General features: G+C 46.5%; 1 protein-coding gene across 1 annotated transcript in view; it reads left to right on the top strand.

Annotated features, from left to right (window-relative positions):
* Positions 1-8,632: 8,632 nt before the first annotated feature.
* slc14a2 (solute carrier family 14 member 2) overlaps positions 8,633-25,538 on the top strand; it is a 139,575-nt gene continuing 122,669 nt past the window's right edge. The window contains exon 1 of the mRNA XM_038790781.1: positions 8,633-8,678. The gene's annotated coding sequence lies outside the window, so the exon portion shown is untranslated. The remainder of the gene's footprint in view (positions 8,679-25,538) is intronic.

Genomic DNA, 25,538 nt, shown 5'->3' on the forward strand with positions numbered 1-25,538 from the left:
CGTTCCGCTCCAGGAAATCACTGCAGGAGTTCCTCAGGGTAGTGTTCTATTATAGGAAGGATAATGTTAAACTAGCAACAGTGCAGAAGAGATTTACAAGGATGCTACCAGAACTTGATGGTCTGAGTTATAAGGAGAGGGTGGACAGGCTGGGACTTTTATCCCTGGAGCGTAGGAGGCTTAGGGTGATCTTATAGAGTTTATAAAACAATGAAGAGCATAGATAAGGTAGATAGTCGACAACTTTTCCCAAGGTTAGGGGAGTCTAGAACTAGAGGGCATAGGTTTAAGGTGGGAGGGGAGAGATACTAAAGAGACCAGAGGGGAAATTTATTCACACAGAGGGTGGTGAGTATCTGGAACGGGCTGCCAGGCAGTGGTAGAGGTGGGTGCAATTAGACAGTTGTTGCACGTTTTACTATGGGCGTAAAACGCGTTTATTGGAGTGTATTAACACGCCTCCGAGTTCGACGTGTGCTTAACACTACTAGGCTCTGTTCTATGTAATTATTTAGCTCTGGAGTCGCCAGTTGCCGTATAGGCAACGTCACAAGTATTCCAAGGTCAAGTTCAAAGTAATAAAGACGATACACCGATTAGTAAGGTTCAAACGATCAATATTTATTATACAGTTATAATAAATACTCATGCACACTAAGAGACTAAGCTATAACTAAACTTAAGCAAACAGAATACTTATCTAACAGGAACAGGCAAGGTCAGAGAACGAGGCCTTCGTCCTGGTCTTGTACTGCAGCCTTCAGCAAGCGTTCTGGTACTTGGGAGTCTAGTGGGCTTGGATCGCGTAGCGAGCGTTGAACTTACGGTTTCGGCGGCTGGTGCTCAACGGCTGGAGTCAGGATGCAAGATGTCAGTCAGAGCCGGAGCACGAGTTTAACAGACCGGGCTCTGTGGGGAATTTGCTTTTATACCCCTCTCTAATGTCCTTGCCCCCTTCTAGGCGGGCTCTACCTTTCGGTACCGATTGGAACGTTTCCAAACGGCTACCTTCGAAATCCTCCAATGCGGGGGCTTCCCTCGATGTTGGGGGGTGGTTTCGATATTCGTTACTCTGGTGCCATCCTGTCTGCACAACCAATTAAGTGTTACATTGAGATGGAAATGTTGCCATTGTTTGTGCCTGGATCTGGGCTGCCTCATCAGAATGCTAAGCGCTTTGCCATTAACACCTTTGGCTTGGAGATCTGCACCTGGCCAGAAAACTGGTTTGCTGCTTGCAAAATGCTAATTAGTTGAGAGCAGGCTGTCTGTTCTCACTAAACAGGCTTTCCCTGCTGTCTTCCATTTTAGTTTGGCTCAGTGTCCATTTTGCGTGGCCAGCATGGCTACACAGTTACATGGGCCCGTTGGGTATAGAGGGATATGGGCCAAATGCGGGCAAGTGGGACTAGCTTAGTGATAGAAACTAGGTGGCATGGACAAGCTGGGCCAAAGGGCCTGTTTCCATGCTGTAAACATTTGTGACTCTATAACTCTATGAGAAGTATTCATCATGGCGACTGATACACATTCCAGCAACATAAGGGCCTTTCATATTGATTTCATTAAAATCAGACTCCAAGAACTCAGATAAGATTAAATTATCTATCAAGACATTGTTACTTACAACTTCAGACTTTATCACCAACATTTTTCTATATCGACAGAGTTTTAGAACAAATGTGGTCAAACAGGAGGTTCACCATTGTATTTTCCTCAATAGGTTTTCCTTCAAACTGCCATATGAGAGGAATACCCAGCCCAATACTCAATATTCTGGGGTTTCAAACCTATACTAGTCTGGGTAATTTAAGGTTGATTTTCAATATAGCCATAGCCTGAAGATGGATGTGGGACTCAAACTGACACCAGAGCAAAAAGAACAAGAATCCATGGAGGTGGAAGTCACATGGAGGTTCAGGCCATTACATCCAATGTTCTCTACTCTGGTTTAACCTTGGTACAGTTCCCCTTGTATAAATACCAGGCATGTTGGGCAGAATTTCCTGTTCTGAAGACTAATCCAGTGATGGGCAGGGAAGTCAACCTGATGCCCGCTGGGCAGTGCGGCAGGTGAACACATTCAATCATCCACATTTCAGCTCAATAATTATGCATCAGTGAGGAACCCGGCGAATCTCACGATGGGGGCGAGCAAGAAGTCACACCCTCTGCATTTACTTGATGACCACAAAGATCCTGGCACCATATTTAAAAGATACACAGACTTATATTCACTCAATGCGGGTCAGGTGCTCCGCACTAGTACTTCCAGCTGTAGTTCACACAGGAGAAGTTGGCAGACGTGGACAACACATCCCGGGACATATGAGGGTGCCTCCAACATTGCCTTTCATTGGTAATACCACGATGGTGGGGCCAATGCTCGTCATTGCAGTGGTCCATGTACGCCAGCCTCTTGTTCAGGTATCTCTGGATAATAGGCATTACCAAAGCAAGATTGCCTGCAGCCTGCTTCCTTGACTCTTCAGTGATTATGTGAACAAATTGAAATGATAAATTTAGTGAGCATGGTCTTTACAGGTTTCTCTCCATTTCAAAGGCAGCAGGGCAGTGCCAAGCCCTTCACCTGGCCTCTGCCTAGACAAGGCATCTTCACCCTGCCCATTCCAGGTTAAGGACATCCTAGAGTACCAGAGGTGGGTTTTCCTCCCATCATCCATTACATTAATGCCTATGGAAACATTACTCTTTGACCAGGCACATTTTTCCACTTATCTCCACTTCCTCCAAAACTCCATCAAGAGAGCACTGAAAGACTAACCATATTATCCCTTGTCAGACATGACCATTCCACCGGGAGGATGGAGGTCTGCAGTCAGGAAGTGGCTGCCCCCACCAGCCCCATGCCCCTCGGAGACCCCTCCCTCCCTCCCCTCATCTCAACATCTGACAGCTGCCAATGGTAAACACATCTTGCTGGGATCTTGATGTTCGCTTCCTGGCTTGGGGCACTGTCTGTACGGAGTCTGCACGTTCTCCCCGTGTCTGCGTGGGTTTCCTCCAGGTGCTCCGGTTTCCTCCCATAAGTCCCGAAAGACGTGCTACTAGGTAATTTGGACATTCTGAAATTCTCCCTCAGTGTACCTGAACAGGCGTCGGAGTGTGGCAACTAGGGGCTTTTCACAGTAACTTCATTACAGTGTTAATGTAAGCCTACATGTGACAATAAAAATTATTATGAGGAATGAATCGACTGTAATGCGGCCTTCGCTAGAGAGAGGCAAACACAAGTGCGGAATTCTCCGCTCCCCACGTGGCGTGTGAGAATGGGAGAATCGTGGGAGGGCCTCCTGACATTTTTCACGCCCCCCTGGCACCCCCAGCGATTCTCCCCCACCCCCCCCCCCCCCCCCCCCCCCCCCCGGGCTCGGAAAAATCGCCGCTCGCCGTTTTTTACGGCGAACGGTGATTCTCCGAGCCCGATGAGCGGAGCGGCCGGCCCCTCACGCCCGTTTCAACACGGCAGCAGCCACACCTGGTCGCTGCATTCATGAAACGGGCGCCAGATGTCCGTTTGGGGCATCTAGGGGCCTGATTGGCACGGGAGCACCACAACTGTGCTCGGGAGGGGACAGGCCCTCGATCGGTGCCCACCGATCGTCGGGCCAGCGTCCAAAACGGACGCACACTTTCCCCTCCGCCGCCCGGTAAGATCAAGCCGCTACGTCTTGCTGGGCGGCTGAGGAGACAGACGGCCACCGCGCATGCGCAGTTCGCGCCGTCTGCGCGATGAAGGCATCCGCGCATGTGCGGGTTGGAGCCGGCAACCCGCGCATGCGCGGATGACCTCACAAATGCGCCGTTTTGCACGTCATTTGTCGCGGCCGGGAAAGACAGAGGCCAGCCCCTAGCCCCCCGGGTGGGGGTGAATTAGGTGCGGGGAGCGGGGCCCGAGGCCGTCGTGAACCTCGGCCGATTTCACGACGGCCATCCCGATTTTTATCGGGAGCGGAGAATACCGACATGCAGTTGCCTTATAATTATTAGGGTGTACCTTTGGCCAGTCACTTGTACTCCACCCTCCTTCCATCTCGAGGGATAGAAACATAGAAACATAGAAAATAAGTGCAGGAGGAGGCCATTCGGCCCTTTGAGTCTGCACCACATTTCAATATGATCATGGCCTATCATGCAAATTCAGTATCCCGCTTCCGCTTTCTCTCCATACTTCTTGTTCCCTTTAGCCGCAAGGGCCATGTCCAGCTCCCTCTTGAATATATCCAACAAACTGGCCCCAAAAGCTTCCTGTAGTAGAGAATTCCACAACTTAACAACTCTCTGAGACAAGAGGTTCTTCCTCATTTTAGTCCTGAATGGCTTGCCCCTTAGTTTTAGGCTGTGACCCCTAGTTCTGGACATCCCGAACATCGGAAACATTATTCTCGCATCGAGCCTGTCCAGTCCCATCAGGATTTTATGTGTTTCTACGAGATCCCCTCTCATTCTTCTAAACTCCAGTGAGATCCAGTCTCACTTCATGTGTCAGTCCTGCCATCCCCGGAATTGGTCTGGTGAACCTTTGCTAGACACCCTCAATAGCAAGAATGTCCTTCTTCAAACTAAGAGACCAAAACTACACACAGTACTCAAGGTGTGGTCTCACCAAGGCCCTGCATAACTGCAGCAAGACATCCCTACACCTATACTCAAATTGTCTCGCTATGAAGGCCCGCATGCCATTAGCTTTCCTCACCGCCTGCTGTACCTGCTCAATTAACAACAGCGTGGTCAAGGTCAGTTTGGAAAAGTGGTGAATGTCACCCTTCAAACTCGCTCGACTACCTTATATACTCCACCTGTCATCCACAAACTTTCCCAACCATCACCATAAGCACCCAGTATTACCATTCCTCTCCCCTCTGTCCTCTCTGATTCCCCGCCTGCCCATTATCCTAAATCCTACCATGATCCACCTTCACACACGTTCTCTCCCCTCAATGCTGACACCAGTCACCATGCCCACTCTGACCCCCCCCCCCCCCCCCCCCCCCCCCCCCCACCCACCTGTCTTGTCCCTATCCATGAGCCATCCAATGAGAACTTCACCAACGGGACACTTACCCTGGACCTGCCTCTCGATCACATCCCACTCCCCCCTCTGGCTGTGACTCTTCCATCCTATCATCCATACCCTGAGATTTCCCCCAGGGTCCCACTATTGATACCACCCACCCCACCCTCTTACACATCCCTCTTCCCTGGACACTCTTCCATCCCCTTCCCCTGTAAGCCTACCTCCTCTCTCCAGCCTTTATTCCACCCTTCCACCTCACTACCCCCATCCCACTCCTCCCTCCCTTCCAGCTTTCTCCTGCCTCCCTTGTCCAGCCTTGATGCAGCATTTGCTAACGATATTCAAGAAAGAGGAAGCAAAATCTACAGGGCTCAAAGTTGTAGAAGTGAATCTCACCAGGCGCACGCCATTCAATCCAATCATAAAACTGAATGGACTAAATTCTCACTAGCAGGGAATTTACTTTGGAGGGAATGTTTAATTTTGGAAAGGTGGCCTTTTAATGAGCATACATGAGGTGTGTGACAACTAGAAGACTTTAGGAATATTGGATTCTAAGTATTAAGCAATTAAAGGATCAAAAGCCTGGGGCTAGAGTGTGTTTATCTGCAGTGGTCATGATTTTCTTATGAAGAAATCTGTTTTGCAGAGCCGAGGTGCTTTTAGCAGCCAGATGGTGAAATTGACAAAGGAATGTGTTTTTCAGTCTGGGCTAATGGATTGTTATTTGACTGGGAAAGTCTCTCGGAGTTAATGTGCTTTGCAGCCTGCAGAGATAATTTGTTTTTCAGCTTGAAGAGATGAGGTTATTGCTGCGTGGAGCCAAGAAATGCAGAGATACATTTTGAGAGGCTTTAGAGAGACAGTTTTTGGAGAAAATTGTGGAAAGAGAGAGCATTTTTTTGAAACTTTGGAGAAAGGAATTGAGTTCTGATCTGCCTGAATCTGAGTACACAATTCTTCCACAGAAAAATAGATTGAGAGCTGTATGTTTCTCTTCTTGTTGTTTAATGGGAAATTGAGTAGTAGTGGTTAAACGTAAATTGTAAACTGTTCTTATCGGGTGTGAAGTTAACAAAGTTTAATATTGTATTCATAATAAAGTTTTGTTTTCAAAATAACCAAGCCCTATTTCTTAATGCAATCACTCCTGGAGCGAATCATTCTTTCCACACAGTTTTTCAAATAAACTAAAATATTGGGGTTTCGGCCCAGTATCCGAGCCACTGTTGGGCTCTGGTCTGGGATCTTAATAGATACAAATGTAAGCAAATGGAGTCCCTGACATTCTTCGGTAGGAATCATGACCTGCCTTTAACCCATCTTGAAAGTAAGGAGAACAGAATTCTACCAATGTACCCCAAGTCATAAACAGATTTGTTGCCTACTGCCGGCCATGATTCCTGCTCCTGGGAAACTGGAAAATTCCACCCATAAGGCACGCTCTCAAGATCTACCAGGCTCGCAATGCCTTGTGAAATCCAACACGATCACTTTTTGGAAAATCTGCATATTAGAACAAGGCAGTTGCCTCACTCTAATATGCAGATTTCCAAGGTACCTGAAGCTTTGGGATTCATCCCCATTCACCTCAGAGACCTCAGGTGAATGCCGTTCAGCGCTGCTCCCCACAAATGGGGACCAGATGGAACGGCACTCATGGGGGTCTACCAGGGGATCAGAGACCCCCATAGTGTGTTCGAGCTGGGATGGAGGTCGGGGATTGTTGTGGGGGCCTCGGAGATGGCGCCCGGATCTCTCGCTACACTGGGGAGTTCCAACGACCAGATGTCCCCACTGTACAAAACGGGGCTATGTGTGGCCTTGACCATGCATTGCCATTCAGGGCCCTTCTATAACGCGTAGAAGTCCTGCCTGATTGACAGGATGGAGACCTGTTAGACATGAAATCCGAAAGCATAAGGCCGTAGCCAAGCTGGACTGAAAACAGGAGGGCCAATTTGGGGGGGGCGGGGGGGCAGAAACTGATGAAGGCAGTGGATAGTGGGTCCAATTGCAGGATGGGTCCAATCGCATTTTTATTACCAGGGCAGGTGGGGTTTACTTTAGCTTTAGCTCTAGAAAATCAGTCCTGCTCCTTCAGGCCCACAAGCAGTGCTGTAAAGACTACTTAACTAATGGATTCAACTCTTTCCACCCCGTTTTATCTGCCTAAGGTTAAAAATAGAGTTACTGTTAAAATTAAGGTACACGGGCAGCACGGTGGCGCAGTGGGTTAGCCTTGCTGCCTCATGGCGCCGAGGTCCCAGGTTCGATCCCGGCTCTGGGTCACTGTTCGTGTGGAATTTGCATATTCTCCCTGTGTTTGCGTGGGTTTTGCTCCCACAACTCAAAGATGTGCAGGCTAGGTGGATTGGCCACGCTAAATTGCCCCTTAATTAGAAAAATGAATTGGGTACTCTAAATTTATTTTTTTTTAAATAAGGTACACAGCCTAATTAAAATACTTAAGTGACTAACCCATCTCCTGCTTGTGGATGGATATGAGGCAGACTGGGTTCCTGTTTAAGATTTTTTGCATTTTAACTTCTGACCTGATGTTAACTCACCATTTTTGGGAATTAAGGTTCAGCCTGTAATGTAAATGTTCTCGTAATAAGGTTCCTCAATAGAATTCTTTATGATTGTCACATTGCCAACAATTATTTTAGATGTTTTCCCGGGAAACTGATTAACGGCCAGAACTCTAACAAGCTTTCGATTCTCTCCTTAGCCTACGTACTTAGACAAATTGCAAAAGCGGGGAAGGTTAAGAGATTTGATGGAGGTATTCAAAATTATAAGTGGCCTAGACAGACGGGACAGGGCGAAACAGTTCCCCTCGGTGGAAGGAAGAAGAAACGGAGGGCACAGATTAAAGGTGATTATTGCCAGAATTGGTGGCGATATGAGATAAAAACATTTTTATGCAGTGAGTGGTTAGGATCTGGAATGCACTGCCTGAGTATGGTGGAGGCAGATTTAATCATACCTTTAAAACAAAATTGGATAATTATTGGAAGAGGAAAATATTTTCAGAGCTCCAGGGAAGTGATATTAGGTGAACTGTTGCTGCAGAGGGCCAGCACAGATATATCAGGCCGAATAGCCTCCTTTGGTGTTTCAGCTATCCTATGTTTCTCTGTTTTATAATAAAAAAGATGGAATCTGTTTCCAGCAGAACTCAGAGCTTTTAGCTTCAAACACAATCTGCTCCACCTTCACCTTTTGTCAATCATAGACTGACAGGGAGGGAGTTAGCCAAAGTGGGCACAATGCCTTTCAGTTATTGTGTGCTTATGACCAATACTCACTGATGTCAATGAGTGAACACTCTCGCATTCCAGTGTTTGCATTGGCCGTAGAATGAATATTGTAGCACACTTATTGGTCAAATCTGGAGGCTTGATTTGCAAAGGAACAAATCAAAACTAGACTCCAGGTCTGTTATGTGGGAGGAATCAACCAAATGGTAAATGTACTGTACAACTATAAATAGGGATGAATAGTTAGCAAAGTGTCAATGCTACATAACTTAAGTGAAGATTACCTTGACAAGAACTCGGGTGTAACAATTCAGATTGAATGGTTACACTGTTTGTTGAGTAAGAGTCCAGTGAAAGAAGAAAACAATATTAAGGTAAAGTATGGAAACCTATTTTCAAAATACTGAATGCTATGGTAAATTGCATTATTCTTGATATAAATAATTATCTGAATCATTGTTTCTGAAGTATTCAATCTATTGAACAAGTACGTTAACGGCATCATTCATTTAAAAATGTTTTTTTCACAAAAGGGTTATGCTTCCTTGTTTCAATAGACAGGTCAATAACTCACACGGTTTTGAATTTAATAGAAGAATTTTTAAGTGCTAGTCAAACACCATTTTATTTACATAGTGATTAAAATTTGAAAATATTCTGTTGTTGGTGATATGCAAATAACGACGATACAATAGTGATGATAACACTGTTTGTATTTAATGACACAAATATGTTGGTGCATCACTTGAGTTCTTAATTAAGTAAGATTTTCCAAGTATTAAGACATCTTACCTGCTGCAAATGCACATCAGTGAATGTTGGACCCTGTGTATACTTACAGAATGTGAAATATTCAGCATGTTTGAGATCTTGGAAAATCTCCCGAAGATCGCTATTCCCTATCGGTACTGAATGACAGACACACTGGTCTAGAGATTGCATTATGCCAGGCTAATTTTTCAGGTGTATTTAGGTTTGGAGATCGATGCTAGTAAACACCATCTCCGCACTCCACTGCTTTCAATTGCCTCCTGCTTTTCCATGATTCCTCTTAAGACCTTGGCCAACACCTTGGTTCTCCCAGGACTGGGGAAGAGGTGGGTGATGTTCTAACAGTGAAAATATACAGTCATTGTGATGGACAGGATATGGGGTCAGAAGCTCAACTCGACGTTGAATAGCGCACCAATATTACGAACAGTTTAGTTCAGTCTGAGACAATGGCTGGGCAGGGAAGCTGCAATTACTGGAAAAGCTGCAGAGTTAATGACAGAGGCCAAAGATAATAGTTTTAACTTTCCCAAGATTTAAAGATTAAATTGAGGCTCATCCATGACTGGATAGTGGACTGCAGTTCTAAGCAATCAGTCACAGGCGGCACTGTGGCACAATGGTTAGCGCTGCTGTCTCACAGCGCCAGGGTCCCTGGTTCAATTCCAGCCCTTGGGTGACTGTTTGTGTGGAGTTTGTACGTTATGCCCGTGTCTGCGTGGGTTTCCTTCGGGTGCTTCGGTTTCCTCCCACTGTCCAAAGATGTGCAGGTTAGGCCATGCTAAATTGTCTTAGTGCCCAAAGGGTTACGTCAGGTTAGGGGCAGCACGGTAGCATGGTGGTTAGCATAAATGCTTCACAGCTCCAGGGTCCCAGGTTCGATTCCCGGCTGGGTCACTGTCTGTGTGGAGTCTGCACGTCCTCCCCGTGTGTGCGTGGGTTTCCTCCGGGTGCTCCGGTTTCCTCCCACAGTCCAAAGATGTGCGGGTTAGGTGGATTGGCCATGCTAAATTGCCCGTAGTGTCCTAATAGTAAGGTTAAGGGGGGAGTTGTTGGGTTACAGGTATAGAGTGGATACGTGGGTTTGAGTAGGGTGATCATTGCTCGGCACAGCATCGAGGGCCGAAGGGCCTGTTCTGTGCTGTACTGTTCTATCTTCTATCTAAGGCAATAGTGTGGGGGCATGTGAGTGAGTGGGGTGCTCTTTCGGAAGATCGGTCAAGACTCGATGGGCTGAATTGCCTCCTTCTGCACTGTAGGGATTCTATTATTCTACAATGCAGATGTAGTGAAGGGCTGAGTGAGGGAGTAGTTGAATAGAGCTGGTGCTGTCAGCATACATGTGAAACCTATTGTGATGATTTTGAATGAGGGCAGCATATAAATGAGAAATAGGAAGTCATGAAGGATCGATCATTTGAGGGGGTGCTCCAGAGATGATGGAATTAGTTAGGTAGAGAAGCCATGACAGGAGATTGGCAACAACTGGAAAGGTAAGAGTGCAACCAGGAAAATCAGTTCCACTTAGCTAGACAATGAAGAAGTGGACGGTGAAATCAACTGTGTAAAGATTGCCGGGAAGTCAAGAAGGTTGCAAAATCAATACTGCACCATGATCCCAGTAACAGAGGATGGCATTTACAAATTTGGTAAGAACTATTTTGGTGCTAACCCAGCAACCCCTCACATAGGTGACGATTTTGAGCCCTCTCTCTCCGTCTGTGAGAAACTCAGCGCGAGCTCAAAATCCAGAGAGAATTGAAAAACGTGATTTCCTGTGGCGTGATTCTCTTTTGGAATCCGCCGAGCCTGAGAAACTCATTTTAATACATTGCCATAAGAAATGTGCTAGTGAGACTCTCAAGTGGCCAGGTGTGTACTGGGGGATTTAGAATCATAGAGTCATAGAATTTACAGTGCAGAAGAAGGCCATTCGGCCCATCGAGTCTGCACTGGCCCTTGGTAAGAGCACCCCATTTAAGCTCACACCTCCATCCTATCCCCGTAACCCAGTAACCCCACCTTTTTGGACACAAATTGCAATTTATCATGGCCAATTCGTCTAACCTGCAATCTTTGGACTGTGGGAGGAAACCGGAGCATCCGGAGGAAACCCACACACACACGGGGAGAACGTGCAGACTCCACACAGATAATGACCCAAGCCGGGAATCGAACCTGGGACCCTGGAGCTATGAAGCAACTGTGCTAACCACTGTGCTACTCTGCTGCCCTTGAGAGGGAGAGGAGTGGGGATATGTCAATGCGAGAGGGGAGGGTGTGAGGCTTGGACCAGGACCAGAAGAGCCAAGACCCCAGGGCCATGGGCTTTGCCCATTTAGCAGGCATGCCCCAAATGCAGGGTTTGATAGACTGCACCCACATGCCCGGCGGTCCCCATGGCATCATACAAACCGCAAGAGATTCCATTTCATCAATGTGCAGATTGTCTGTGACCACACAATGCAAATCATGCAAGTGAAGCCCTAAGCAATGGAGGGCATGTCCCCAGCCATGACGCAGAAACCCCCTGCCATGGAGTGTACCACGGGCTTCACTGTGCTTTCCACCCTTGCTGTGTTGGCATCATTGCGTAGAAGTAACAGCACCACCTCCTTGGTCAGAAGGCGATTGGACTCCTCCAGTTGGTATTTCAATCCGAGGATGAATACTGTCATTCCTTCCTGATTCTTCCAACTCTGCTTTTGCAATTCTATCTTCTCAGTGATGATCGGACCCAGGGTCATGTCATCCAGAGGCCCAACATCCCTCCGAGTGCCAGATCCCTGGGATGTCCCACCTACTGTGGATCATAAACTTTGAGATGCTCATCAGTGAGTGACCCAGAAGCCTGCCTAATAGTCAATCTCACCGAGGTGTGAGTGTCTGCACCTGGAAGGTGCAGGTGACGACTGTGATGCCTCATCAATCGTTATATCCCAGAAGTCTCTCTGAGAGTTGCTCGATCTAGTCATTCCAGGGGGCATGAGGCTCACTGTTTGATTGCTCTGCAAGGGTAGGGAGATGGCATCAGTACATGCAGGGGATAAATGATGCAAGATGTTTACTCACGTGAGGCTTGATGAATGATTGTTTGTCCTTAGCATTTTCACTTTTGCTCGCGGCCCCACTTTACCACCAGCGCAGGCGTGATCAGGCACCTCCCCAGCCAGCTCAAAGGCTCTTCTCTTTTGCGGGGTCAGGTTCCGGTGTTCACAGATGACTCCGGGTGGCTATGCCCTCTCACATAGTTGTGCTCAGGTTTGTCCTGCAGGGATGATGGGGAGAGTGTAGATGGGAGTCCTGCCAGTTCAGGTGGTTGTAGAGTGGCATGCATGGGACTGACGTGGGAGCAGGGATGTGAGGAGCAAAGTTAAGACTGGGGGGGGGAAACATTGGGGTTAGGGGTGAAAGAAGAGGGCAGCATCACCTGTGGGCAACCCATGAGGTGACTGAGCGATCACCTTGGGAGTGCGAGGGGTGGGTGAGGAGATGGTGAGAGACTGGAGGTGGCAGACCCACCCTGACCACAGGAAGAAAATCATTCATCTTCTCCCTGCACTGCTGCACCCCATCTTCTTCTGGAGAGTGCTGGCACTCTCAGCTATTGTCTCCCAGGTGTGGGTGGAAACCCTGCTGTGGACTGCCTGCCGAATTGCAGGTACAGGACTTCCCGCCTCTGCTGCACTTCATCCAGTAGTCTGTCGCGGCACCCTCCGTGAAATGTGGTGCTGACTTTCGTGCTGCTATCCCCTCTCATGGAAGTGCTGGGCAGTACTGGCCGAGCGTTTATATGGAGCTCCACAGCGATCGCAGTGATTAAGTTTCCTCAGGGCAAGCAAATCAGCGGGAAGCCACCAAGAGCCTTTCTTTAAGAGGTGGAAGATTCCGTGACAAATGGATTTACTCCATTTTTTTCGCCGGGACTGACACTTTGCCATCTTTTGGTAAGATTCCACCTGATGTCATTTGAATAATGACATGGGGAGTCTACACTGAGTAAAAATAAGAACAAAGGCAGGATTCTCCAAGTTCGCGCCGGGTCGGAGAATCCCGGGGGGCCGCGCGAATCCCGTCACGCCACTCCGACACCGGGACGCGTTTCAGAGAATCGGAGCCATTGGCACCGATGCGACGGCGCCGGTCGGGGGCCAATCTACGCGGCCCCCCGGCGATTCTCGGCCCGGGATGGGCTGAGCGGCCGTACAAAAAAACCCGAGTCCTGCCAGCGCATTTCTAACCTGGTCTTACCAGGCGGGACCTCGGCATGAATGGATCCGGGGGCGGCCTGGTTGGTGGGGGTAGGAGGTCCGACCCCCGGGAGGGGCCTCCGCTGTGGTCTGGCCTGCGGCCTACCGATTGGCGGGCCGGTCTCTCGGGCTGAGGCCCTCTTTTGTTCCGCGCTGGTCCCTGTAGCCCTACGCCATGTCGGGGCCGGCACGGAGAAGAGAATCACCACGCATGCGCAGCAATCCGCCGGTCCCACTGTGCATGCGCAGACCCACGGTGCCCATCGGACACCGGGATCAGCAGCTGGAGCGGCGTGGGTCAGAATCGCTGCTCCTGAGGCCACGTTGACACTGACGGAGTTTATGACAGCGTCAAAACTTAGCCTCAGGATCAGAAAATCCTGCCCAAAGTTTTATTTTCAAACAATATAAAAACATTACCTGGTAGATCCCTACTTGGTTCCTGCTTGGATGGTGTCTTATTGGCCAACCTTATATACACTGGGTATTTGAGATATCCCATCCTAGTGGGGGAGCTCGTACTCCTCAAGGAGCATGGGGAAGACAAGCTTATTTCAAATCTCCTAATCTCTTTATTTCAATTGAAGCCAATTTTGCTGTCACCCATTTTACACCATCACGCAAAACCAAAATGATCTCTTCCATACGGAAATTCAGTATCTGGTACTAAACATTCATTTTGAATTCATTTTTGCCTTTCCAAATCTGTAAAAAAAATTGAACTATTTAACTTTTTCAACCTTTCTACCTCCATATTTGTACATTGCAATCAATTAATGAGCAGTATATTTTAGTCATTACAAACTTAGAAGGCATAGACATAGAATTCCTACAGTGTGGAAGGAGATCATTTGGCCCATCAAGGCTGCTTCGACCATTTTAAAGAGCACCTTGCCTCGGCAGACTCCCCTGCCATATCTCCGTAACCCCATCTAACCTGCACAACTTTGGACGCAAAGGGGCAATTGATAATGGCCAATTTAATTAACTTGCCCATCTTTAGACTGTGGGAGGAAACCGGCGCACCCGGAGGAAACCCATGCAGACATGAGGAGAAAGTGCAGACTCCACACAGTCTCCCGCGGCTGGAACTGAACCCGGGTCTCTGGCACTATGAGGCAGCAGTGCTAACCACTGTGCCACCGGATGCTCTAACTGTACCATCATGTTAGCCCACTGTGCCACTTTGCTGCTCTTATACTTCCTGAAGTGTATATTTGGGTAGTTTACCACAGGCTTTCATTTCAGTGACCTGGTTTTCAGTCTAATCCATGCTGAAAGATGAACTTGAGGTCCTCACAGTTCCGCATGTAAATATGTGTCTGGACACTTTTAGACCTGTTTCATGAAGTGTCCCCAAGCACACAAAACAGTCCTGTTCGTATTGTGCTACTGACTAACATTAACATAGAAACTAAAAAAATCCAATCTGAATCACGCAGTCTTCTGGGTTTGGACATAAAGCACGGTTATGAGTTGACTAAAATAAACTCTGCACTGTGAGTGTATGATGCAGCAGGCAACCTGCAAAGGGTGATTGTATGATCTGGCAGTCTCAAACAAATGAGATGCTCACATCATGGAAAAGTGTTAACATACTGTGCGTGTTTTCCTTTGATTAGAATCAATGAGCAGAAAATCAATTGAGATTGTCTGAATACACTTGCTGCAAGTGTGAGATCATGGAATCACTTCCAAGTGCTGGATGCTTACACTGGAGTGCAAATGCCTTCAAATTCCCATTGTTGACATTTTTCATTTCAAGAAGCATTTCAAAATACAACATTTCAAAAATATAATTTTGTGGCTTCCGGTGGCAATATATAGGAGGAACTTGTGCACGACCTGGCTCCAGCTAGGGTATGGTTTTTCTTCAGCCCTTTTCGCCCAGTTTCTGGAAATATTTATGTTAAAAAACCCACTTGTTTAAGGGAATAGGCACATTGGTGTTATACCGAGGAAGATCAGAGGGAAGAAGCCTAATAGCGAGAATTGGAAGCTTCTCGGGTTTCTCACTGGAAAAAATTGCGGAGGCAGCTTCTGTGACTCCAGCCACTCCAGGACCTTAGTGGCAGAATTTGAGAAGCAAAGGTGGGTTGTGTTCGGGGACCTCTGCAAGTCGATGGAAGAGCCCCTGGCTCCCATGCAACGGTTGACGTTGGAGAGACCAACAAGATGGTAAAAGCGCATTGCGCTGTGATGCAAGGCATGGAGGAGGCTCTTTCGAGACATAGCCACCAGATTGTCTCTCTGGAAGCTGAGATGTTGTTGATGGCTGAGGCGAATAAAATGCTGAAGGCCAAAGTGGACGATTTGGAGAATCGTTCCAGGACGCAAAATATCTGTGTTGTGGGATTGTCAGGGGGGATGGAAGGCCCAACGCCCACATAGTATTTTGTGAAGATGTTGGTGGGGGGGGGGGGGGGGGGGGGGGGGGGGTGGATTCACGTCCCCTCCTGAGATGGATCGTGCCCATCGGACACTCTGGCAAAAGCTCCGTCCTAACAATAACCGTGAACAGTTTTTGTGAAATTTCACAGCTTTCAGGAAAAAGAACAGGTCTTGAGATGGGCAAAATAACATTGTGATTACACATGGAAAGGCCACGCCATCAAGTTTTACCAGAATATGGGAGCGGAAATGGCAAAGAGGCAGATAGTGTTTAACAAGACCAAAGCCGCCCTGTATAAAAGTGGAGTCTGATTTGGGAGGGTATACCTAGAGTGGTTAAGAGTGACTTTTGAGGGGAAAATCTATTTTTCTGATGGGCTGGAGGAGGTGGACTCTTTTATAAAAACCATGGGTTGGGTGTGGGCTGATTATGGCTTTCTAGACCTTTTGGATATTGGGGTGGGCACGAGGATATGGTGAGTTGTTGGGGTTCCTTGTTTTTGTTTGCATGTCTTTGTTCTTGTGTAAGTTGAATGTGTTGTCAGTTGAATTTGGGTGGGGTGTTTAATTCTATTGGGGGTTTAGTGCTATTTGCTATAACTGTTGTGAAGATATATTGCTCCCATTTGGAGCACTATGTTTTAAGGAGTGTTTAATACTTTGTGTCCTTTTTCTGTTAGCATTGGTGTTCAATCTGGACAGGAGCCACCCTGCTAGCTGAAGAGTTAGCGAATAGAAGCGGTGCGGTGGGGGTGACTGCAGCTCTTTATAGCAGTTTTGCTTTATATAATGTTTTTGTTCTGTTTGGGGTTAGCTTTGTTAGAAGTAGATTTTGTTCGCGTGTTTTATGTATGTAGATTTTGGTGTGGTTTTGTTTGAGAGTGGGGAAGAGGGTGGGAGAGGCATTGGGGGCAGGTGTAGATCTTCCCTAACTCCTGCCTCATAAAAGCCGCATTGTCCCAATTTGGTGCGTAAATATTCACTAATATCACCGGCATCCCCTCCAGCTTCCTGCTCACCATAACATACCTACCCCCTGAGTCCACCACTATATTCCCTGAATCAAATCACAGCCGCTTATTGATCAGGATCACAGCCCCTCTAGTCTTAGAGTCTAGCACCGAGTGAAATACCTGCCCTACCCACCCCTTCCTTAGTCGAGTCTGATCCACTACCCTCACGTGTGTCTCTTGTAGCATTGCAACGTCACCTTCAGCCTCCTCAATTGCGCGAACATGCAAGCCCTCTTGACCAGCCCATTCAGCCCTCTCACGTCCCATGTGATCAGCCTGGTTCGGGGGGGCATCGGCCCGCTGATCAACCATCACCCTTCTTAGGCCAGCCTCCAGCTCAGGCCCGCCCACGGGTGCTCACCGTCCTCGACCTCCAATTTGTCCCCCAATGCTGGTCCCTCCCCTGTCAGCAGAACAATTCCTCCCCTCACACCCGCTCCCCTCACTAACAAAACAACATAACACACCCCCATATCAAACGGATCACCTGCTCACCTCCCACTGCGCTTCCGTGAGCTAGCCCGCCCAGCTAGCCTGGTGGCCCCCGTCCATGGCGCCACGCATTCTGCTCCCTATTGTTCTCCCTCCCCCCCGCTCGAACATACATATGCAAAACATCACAATCCCCAACAAACACAAAAAGAAAATACCACCCATCATCCCCCCACAAGAACAAAGTTAACCCGCACACAAAACAGCAACTTCCCAAAACATTGGTACAAAAACACTCAAAAAGAAAATAAATTTTGCAGCACAGGCACACAATTACTCGTCCCCAAGTTCAATGTCCTCAATCACCTAGAACCATAAAATTCCTACAGTGCAGTAAGAGGCCATTCGGTCCATCGTGTGCACCATCCCTCTAAAGGAGCACCCTGCCTAGGCCCACTCACCTGCCCTATCCATGTAACCCCATCTACACTGCACATCTTTGGACACTAAGGGGCAATTTATCATGGCCAGTCCACCTCATCTGCACATCTTTGGACTGGGAGGAAACCGGAGCACCCGGCGGAAACCCACACAGACACGGGGAGAACGTGCAGACTCCACACAGTCATCCAAGGCCAGAATTGAACCCGCGTCCCTGGCACTGTGAGACAGCAGTGCTAACCATTGTGCCACCATGCCACCCCATACGATTACTCAAGAAGTGTCAGAAAATATGATCAGAATACTTTGGGGGTTGTTTTTGACCAGCACAGACAAATAGGCCAAAGAGCCTTTCTGTGCTGTAGACATCTATGACTCTATGACATTTCATGCATTACTTTTCTTTGGTCTCTTCTTGATCACCTTCAGATTAAGTGCAGCATTCCAAAAATTGGAAGTTGGTACATCACTTGAGGTAAGAAAGACCCCAGCGGAAACATCACTTGAGGTAGAATTGAATTGCAAGACCTTTCTACACATCCGTATGGTGGAAATTATAGGATTTCTGCTGCATTGGCAGAATTGCACTGGAGAAGGATTCCAAACCACCAACTGGCAATGACATTGATGCATGCAAAATCCTTGGAATGTGCAAGTCTGTATATACTCAAATTAACTCTAATGTGGAGATTGAGGCAGCCTTAATTAACGGATAACTGCAATTTACAAACATATTTGTTTCCCCACAGCAAAACTAGAATCTGCATTTCAGGAGATCACCGATCATCCCTTGCATCAATTAATTTTTATTTTTGTGTTTTTGGGGTTATAATTAGAAAGTGTGTCTGCCCACAACCGATGTGGCTTCCTCTGTGCTAAAAGGAGTCGTAGAACCCAAATCCTGGCAAAGCTCAGGGAGCTCTTACAAATGTCCCCAGAGCTGAGTGTAGACTTGGAAATGAATGGAAGGTTTGTCTTCCCTTTCCCAATCAGATTTTCAGTCAGTACATAGACTAGGTGGAAACAGTGGATCCGAATTACATTCCAGATTACCACAGCCACAGCAGTGTCCCAATCCAATTTCTTCCTCCCCTGCCTTGGGAATGTGTGTCCATAATAGGTAGTTTGTAGGTGCTTTCATTATTACTACCATTCATCAGTTGTCATTTCAGGTGTTTTTTTTCTCATGTGCCCAATAATCTGCTGCATCATACCTTCCATTCTACTCTCTTTCACCAAAATGTTTAATTCTGCTTATTCTACTCTGGTGAAAAGTATAGAACACAAATCTTAGTTTCCCATTCCACGTCCTCTAGATTGGTGGCCCATGGGCCTACATCACCCTTGTCTTTTTCTGCAGTGATGCGGAGATGCTGGGGTGAGCACAGTAAGAAGTCGTACAACACCAGGTTAAAATCCAACAGGTTTGTTTCGAATCATTAGCTTTCAGTCACCTGAGGAAGGAGCAGTGCTCTGAAAGCTAGTGATTCAAAACAAACCTGTTGGACTTTAACCTGGTGTTGTAAGGCTTCTTACTGTTTTTTTGCAGTATAATGGCCAAGTCTGTTTCTCGTGTCATTCCTAATAATAACTTTGGGCATAAGAGATGAGAATGGCTTCCCTTTCATTGAGGATGCCTCTTTTTTTCCAGATTTTATCTGTTCTCAGCAATTGTCATATACTCAATACTGTATTCAGTATTCCAGCATAACATATGACAATCCACTTATAACTGTATCAAACAGATTTTAATGAAGTTGTGTAAAATGTAATGGGCACAGCTTTAGGAATTCTCACAGTTAGCTTTATTTGGCCAAGATAGCTTCTATTGACATCACTTCTACTTAAGAATATAAGGAAATAAGGAATAGGAGCATCATTGGACCATACAACCAATCAAGCTTGCTTCATCATTTAGTACAATTATGACTAATCTTTTGCCTCAATTTTATATTCCCCACCCCCTCCCCATATCCCTTGATTCCCAGAGTGACCATTCCCTGTCAGTCTCAGCCTTAAAAATATTCAATGATGCAGAGTCAAACCTCTCTGGGTGAGAGAAGTCCAAAGATTCGCAACCGCTGAGTGAAGAAATTTCTCCTTATCTCAGTTCTAAATGATTAAGCTGAGATTGTCCCTAGATTGTCCGGCCTTGGGAAAGAACGTCTCTGGGCTGGATTTTCAAAGAAAACATGGAGACTCCACAAATGTTTAAAAATAGTGGATTGGACTCAATTCGGAGATTCTCATCCCCATTCCCAGGCCCCAGTTTTTTTCTCGTGCGGGAGAGAGTTGTGAATAGCAAGGCCAAATCTGCATTTGTGACCTGGCTCACTCCACTGAAAGGGTGAGCATCACCTACCACCACCCCCGCCAAAACGTCCAGCTTCTCAAGGACCCCTGGCTCGCAGGCTCACAGAGATTCTGTGAGCCATGGTCTGGATGCGGGAACCTTTTGAAAGATAACTTCAAAATGTCTTCCTCATGTCCTCCAAGCTAAGTCAGGACTCCCTTTCATTCCCAATGACCCCCATACTCTCCATGCCAACCACTGTACCCAACCCCTTGCAATTGTCCCTCAAGCCCACGATGTCATCTCAAAGCACTTTGATTCCCATTCAGTCAGTATACAATCTGTCCAGAACCAATTAACCCAGAAAGGGTTGGGAGTCCAGACTTCCATTACTTTGTTAAAAATGATGTGGAGATGCCGGCGTTGGACTGGGGGTGAGCACAGTAAGAAGTCTTACAACACCAGGTTAAAGTCCAACAGGTTTGTTTCAAATCACTAGCTTTCGGAGTGCTGCTCCTTCCTCAGGTTTCACTCACCTGATGAAGGAGCTGCGCTCCGAAAGCTAGTGATTCAAAGCAAACCTGTTGGACTTTAACTTGGTGTTGTAAGACTTCTTCCTTTGTTGAAAATGTGCAGAGAAAGGAAAACATTGCTTGGTTATTTTTTTAAAATTCATTCATGGACATGGGTGTTACTGGCTGGGCCAACATTTATTGCCCATCTCTAACTGCCCTTGAATTGAGGGCATTTAAGAGTCAGTCACATTGAGCCTGGATATACATATAGACCAGATCAGGTAAGAACAGCAGATGTCCTTCCCTAAAGGACATTAGTGAATTGGTTGGGTTTCATGGTCATCGCTAGACTTTTAATTCTAGATTTTTATTCAATTTGATTATCTGCCTTGGTGTGATTCGAATCAGGCCCCCAGAGTGTTAATCTGGGTCTCTGAATTACTCGTTCAGTGGCAGCACGGTAGCATGGTGGTTAGCATAAATGCTTTACAGCTCCAGGGTCCCAGGTTCGATTCCCGGCTGGGTCACTGTCTGTGTGGAGTCTGCACGTCCTCCCCGTGTCTGTGTGGGTTTCCTCCGGGTGCTCCGGTTTCCTCCCACAGTCCAAAGATGTGCGGGTTAGGTGGATTGGCCATGCTAAATTGCCCGTAGTGTCCTAAAAAGTAAGGTTAAGGGGGGGGGTTGTTGGGTTACGGGTACAGGGTGGATACGTGGGTTTGGGTAGGGTGATCATTGCTCGGCACAACATCGAGGGCTGAAGGGCCTGTTCTGTGCTGTACTGTTCTATGTTCTATGTTCTAATACCACCACACCACTGCCTCCCCAAGATTCACAAGTTTTTTTCTTTGACCTATTTTGCACTGGTTCAATGCACTAGATAAAGAGTGCCAAGTGCTTGTAGGTTATTTCATTGATACTTTAAAGGTCTAGTTAAATAGCACTTTTATAAGGCTTTTGCAGAAGCTGTTCTTGTAAGAAAGTTATGATGGCTGTTTTTAAGTATTCCCACAGATGCCTTTGTTACTATAGGATTAACTTGTTCGATATAGAGTGTTTACTGGTGAATAGTCACTGAAGTGCTCTGAATTGGCATGGAGAATATGAATCGCCTTGAGGGGTGGGTGGGGGTATGAGTTAGCATGATTTGGCATGGATGGGGCATGGGGATTGGATGGATGGAGGGATGTGAGGGATGAAGTTTAGAAGGCCTATTATTTAATTAAACAATTGGGACAAAGTCCGAAAGAACCAAGGTGGGCCTTTTAAACAGTGCACTTCACCACTTGACAGCCCCTGTGGCTGCCTCCGTTCTGCAGCAGGAATGGCGAGCTCGACTGTTTCCTCCCTCCACTGCCCACCCAGAAAACAATTGTGGCATCTGGGGCACTTTAACCCAAGTTGGTGTGCCCAGCTTGGAAGTTTCCTGACTTGAGCTACCTTGCCTTGATGATGAAAATCCAGGCCGTTAGTATTCCACCCTTCAGAATCGGGTATGTTGCAATTGGCTCACCTCTCATTCTTCTGAGGTCCAGAGAATACAAGTCCAATTTACCCAGGCTCTCGTCAAAGGACAACCCCTCATCCCAGAAACCTCCAGCAAGGCAAGTCTATCCTTCCCCAGGTAGGGAAGCCAAAACTGGTCTCAACATAGCCCTATTCGGTTGTAGCAAGGCTCCTTTATTACAAGGGTACTTCAATTCCCTTGCAATAAAGGATAACATGCAATTGGCTTTCCTAATTGCTAATGCTAACTTTCTGTATTCCCTGTGAAAGTGCCTCTGAAGTTGAAGTCCCTCTGACCATCGTCATTCACAAGTTTCACACCTTTTTAGAAATATTCTGCTTTTCTCTTCTTAGGACCAAATTGAATAACTTTACACTTCATCCAAATACGCCATCTGTCACCTTGTTGCCCACACACTTAACCTGTCTATGGCGGAATTTACCAGCTGTTCATGCCAGCGGGATCTTCCAGTCCCACCAGCGGTGCACCCCCACCTCAGGTTTCCTGGCGATGAGAGGTGCATTCAATGGGAAATCCCGTTGATTACGGTGGGACCAGAAGATCCTGCTGGCAGCCACCAAAAGACATGGGGCGGATTGAGCACAAAACCCCGGCCTATATTTCTCTGCAGTCCTCCTTACAGCTTGCATTCCCACATACCCTTATATCATCAGTAAACTGAAATATGTCACTCTTGATTGCTTTGTCTAAGGCATTAATATAGATTGGAAATAGCTTAAGCACCAACACTGATCCTTATGGCACTCCACTAGTTACAGACTGCCAATGTAAAAATACCACTAATTTATCAATGGTCTTTGCTTCCTGTTCATTAACCAATACTCACTCCATGCTAATTTATTGCCCTCAACTCCATGTGTCCTTTTGATGCATGTTTATCATGACACCATTTGTGTGGCGTCTTATCGAATGCCCCTTGAAAATCTAGGTAGACTATATTTAGTGGTTTCCCTATATCTACTCTGCTAGTTACATCCTCAAAAAATTCTAATAAACTTTTCAAAAACATATTCTCTTTCATTAGGAATATAGAAAGTTAGAGAGATCCGGGCGTGCAGGTTCACAGATCTTTGAAGGCGGCAACACAAGGGGACAAGGTAGTCAAGAAAGCATACGGAATGCTTGCCTTCAGTGGACGAGGCATTGAATATAAAAACTGGCAAGTCATGCTACAGTTGTATAGAACCTTGGTAAGGCTGCACTTGGTATACTGCACACAATTCTGGTTGCCAGACTATCAGAAGGATGTGGAGGCTTTGGAGAGGGTGCAGAGGAGGTTTACCAAGATGTTCCCTGGTCTGGGGGTCTTAGCTGTGTGGAGAGGCTATCAGACTCAGACTGTTTTCATTAGAAAGACAGAGGTTGAGAGGTGACGTGATAGAGGTCTACAAGATTATGAGGTGCATGGATAGGGTAGATAGGCAGGCACTCTTTCCCAGGGTGGAGTGGTCACCAGGGGGCATAGGTTTAAGGTCCGTGGGGCAAAGTTTAGAGGAGATGTCCAAGGCAGGTTTTTTTCACAGAGGGTGGCGAGTGCCTGGAGCGCGTTGCCAGGTGAGGTTGTGGAAGCAAATACATTAACCGCATTCAAAAGGCATCTCACAAATACATGGATCTGGTGGGTATAGAGGGATACGGCACAAGGAAGTGCTGATGGTTTTGGCCAAGGTTGGTATTATGACCGGTACAGGCTTGGAGGGCCGAAGGGCCTGTTCCTGTGCTGTATTGTTCTCTGAAATTAAATAAAATTATGATGAATTTGTGTGAATATACTATGATTTTCGAAGTGCATTGTTAAGACTTCCTTAATAATAGATTCCAGCAATTTTCTGATGACAGATGTCAGACTAACATGCATGTAGTTTTTGTTTTCTATTATACTAGTTTGCAACGTACTGGGACTGTACCCAGAATCTAGGGAACTTCAGAAAATCATACCTGATGCATCAATAATCTCTGCAGCTATTAATTTTAGAACCCAAGGATATAGGCCATCAGGTCCTGGAGATTTGTCAGCCTTTTAGTCCCTTCATTTATCCAATTATTTTTCTCTGCTGAGATTAATTTCCTTAAATTCACAATCTGGGATGGCACGGAGGTGCAGTGGTTAGCACTGCTGCCTCACGGCACCGAGAACCTGGGTTCAAACCCAGCCCCGGGTCACTGTCCATGTGGAGTTTGCACATTCTCCCTGTGTCTGCGTGACTCTCACCCCCACAAACCAAAGATGTGCATGGTAGGTGAATTAGCCACGCTAAAATTTAATCATAATTGGAAAAAAAGAATTGGGTATACTAAATTTGTTGTAAAAGTTCCTCAATGTTGTTGGCTCCTTGGTTCCCCTCTATTTCTGATTGTAATTGTGTCGTCTATTATGCAGACTGACACAAAGGAAGGTATTTTTTGCTCTCCCCTACTGTGAGTTTGGAGGTGGGGAGGGCATTTAATCAGGCAGGATGGAAGAAGATGGGACTCTGCCACCTTCGCCTCTCCATCCCAATTAAGTCTGTGGCAGGAAGATCCATGGGCAACCGTCAATTAATGCCCGATCTGCTGCCCATGGTATTAAATCAGAGATAGGACAGCCTGTCACCACACAGGGAGTATCACCAGCAAAGCTGAATAGGTTACTTGTGGCCTCCCAGTGAGAGGAGGTCCCTCATTCAATGGCACTCAGTGCCTAATCAAGGGGACCGCCATCTGGGAGAAATGCTGCTGAAAGTCACCCCTCACCCCCACAACCCCTTTCTCCAATTAGGTGAAACCCCTCCCATCATCACCCATCTCAGTTCAGGGATCCAGGGAAGATTCGAGGCATTATGTGTTTGTCTTTCATATACGGCCTCCCCAGTGCGTCCGTTCAGCAAAAGAGCTTCTGACCTCTAATGGCCCTGGGGTTCTTGGTCCCATGGAAAGGACCTTTGGTGGCATCTCAACTGCATGATTGGCAAAGGGCCTAACCAGGAGGATACAGCATGAGTCTCTTGTTGTGTCTCTAGCTGATGGTACAGACCTTTGTAACCTTCATTTTTTCATTTTTCATTTCATTTCATAAAATTTCCCCCAAAATATTTGTTCGATGTCCACCATTTCCTTGTTCCTCATGATAATTTCTCTTGTCTCTGCTTCTAAGTAACCAATATTTAATTAGTACTGTCCTCCTTTTTATATACTTCTTGAAGCTCTTTTTATGTTCCCGATGGTCTATTCTTATTTTTTATTCTTTCACTTTTTACCAACTTTTAGTGGCCATTTATTGATTTCTAAAACACTCCCAAACCTCAGGCTTGCTACTAATTTCTTCTTTTAATTTAATACTATTTTTAAATTCTCTACCAAGTCAAGGATATATAATTTTTAATTTTCATTCTTGATGCACTGCATTTTTGTTGATTTTGAATTGTTTCTTTAATTGTTCCCCACTGATGATTTATCACCATAATTTGTAATCTATTTACCCAAACAATCTGAGCCAGTTCTCATCTCGTGCTTATGTATTAGCTTTGTTTAAGTTTAAGATTCTTGTTTGGGTCTGGGGTATGTTGCTTTCAAGTTTAAAATTGATTCAATGGTTTGATGATCATTTTTACCTAACAGATCTTT

Source organism: Scyliorhinus canicula, chromosome 3, assembly GCF_902713615.1.
Source record: "Scyliorhinus canicula chromosome 3, sScyCan1.1, whole genome shotgun sequence".
Classification (NCBI taxonomy): domain Eukaryota; kingdom Metazoa; phylum Chordata; class Chondrichthyes; order Carcharhiniformes; family Scyliorhinidae; genus Scyliorhinus; species Scyliorhinus canicula.